This window comes from Neovison vison, chromosome 1, assembly GCF_020171115.1.
Source record: "Neovison vison isolate M4711 chromosome 1, ASM_NN_V1, whole genome shotgun sequence".
NCBI lineage: Eukaryota > Metazoa > Chordata > Mammalia > Carnivora > Mustelidae > Neogale > Neogale vison.
Window position 1 is genome coordinate 102,142,935 of NC_058091.1, and position 1,749 is coordinate 102,144,683.

Below are 1,749 nucleotides of genomic sequence, written 5' to 3' on the forward strand. Positions count from 1 at the left end.
ACAAGTTGAGAGCCTTCTATTATTTTACCCTTGAGAAAGCCTCAGTTCTGCACTGCGTGTTCTGCAGAAATGCACACATCTCCAGACCTGCAAAAAGGGCACCCAGAAGTTAGTAAGACCCTACCTGCTAAGGAGTCAGAGTATCTGGTTCTAACACTCAAGAGTTGTGCTTGTGTGAGCCAACTGTTTGGTTTTCCTGAGGTTCGGTTTCTGTCCTGGAGGCAATATGAATGCTGACAGAAAAAAATACCTCACACACGGTTGTCATTAAGCACGAACAGATCAGAAGGGGCCGAGTCTAACGAGGGAGGCTGTGGCCACAATTCAGGAAGATGATGGTGAGTAGAACTACTGTTAAGTCAACAGGTTTGGAGAACAGCAAATAGACTGGAGATGTATTTAACAGATAACATCAACAGAAACTGACTTTTAACTGGAGGAAGTATGGAGGGGTCCAATATTGTTCCCAGGTGTCTGTTGTGGGCAGTTGTAAACTTAAGGTGTCTTTTTGTGGGACAGTGAGCATAGCACATGGAGGAGATTTGGCAGTGGGGTGGTGGAGGGATGGGAGTCTGAAGCCGTTGGCTTTGTATGCCTGTAGAAACCTACATGTGCAATCAGAAGCTGGAGATATGACCTGAGGAAGAAGGGGAAATACTCTCAAAATGGTAGTGAGGAGAGAGAAGGACACCATTCCACCCTCAGCCCTGAGGCTGGGGGATTGGTGAGTAGGTGATAATAATCCAAGGTAGAACCAAGTTTGAACTAAGGAAAGGAGGTAAAGGAACTTTTCAGAGAAGAAGTTGAGGATGCAGGGTGGTGACTGTTATTAGAACATGTGCTTCAGCACATCTATGAACAGAACGTCACCCTCACTAACATCAGAAGTGGGCGCCTAACCCTTTCTTCTTTGCATTTATATTTGTTTTTTGAAATACTTGGCATCATATTATAACATTAGTTTATGCAAAAATATAGTACTCAATTTAAAAAATGTGAACCAGAGCCTCTTAGAAATCCATCATCTTAGAGCCTGACGAAACCTTAAAAATCACATACCTCCTTGAAAGGACTTGTATTCATGGTCATAGTAGTAAAGTACAGGTTTCTATACCATCGTTAAGTAAAAGAATCAAAAACTTTTCTTCATTTTTCACTGGAGATAAAAACTCTCATCTTTTGTCATCTCTGGGAGGGGGACACCAACCTAGAAGCTAAGAACGTTGCTTTCTTATCTCTGAACTGGCATTTCTTTTTTTTCGTGGAATCCTCCACAGATTGACATGTCATCCTTGTGCAGAAGCCATGCTAATCTTCTCTGCACGGCTCCCATTTCAGTATTTGTGCTGCTGAAGGGAGTCTTGAACTGGCACCTTTTAGTTATGTGACCCTTAACAGTTCATCTGATCCACAGACCTCCAGCCCCAAATATGGGGCTGAATTAGATCATTTCAATAGATTCTAGTCTGCTAAAGATCTTTATGAGTCTATGAAGCTTTCTGCTTTGGAACAACAGTATAACAGAGAATTTTAACTTGATAAATTTTAGAATACTAAATTTGGATTTGAAAAATTAGAAATCTGTTTTATGTATTCCTCCAAATATTTAACTTGTATATTGTGAGGAAAGTACCTTGACTCAGATACACTGAATGAATAAATTAGCTCTGGTTCTCAGGGAAGACCAAAAGGAAAAAAAATTAAAAAGGCAGAAAGAAATAAAGATAGAGGCAACTGTTAATGAGATGT

General features: G+C 40.5%; 1 non-coding gene across 1 annotated transcript; it reads right to left on the bottom strand.

Annotated features, from left to right (window-relative positions):
• Positions 1–1,255: 1,255 nt before the first annotated feature.
• LOC122898260 lies at positions 1,256–1,359 on the bottom strand. Its single transcript, XR_006382940.1, has one exon. It is a non-coding gene; the product is annotated as a U6 spliceosomal RNA (small nuclear RNA).
• Between the last annotated feature and the right edge of the window lie 390 nt (positions 1,360–1,749).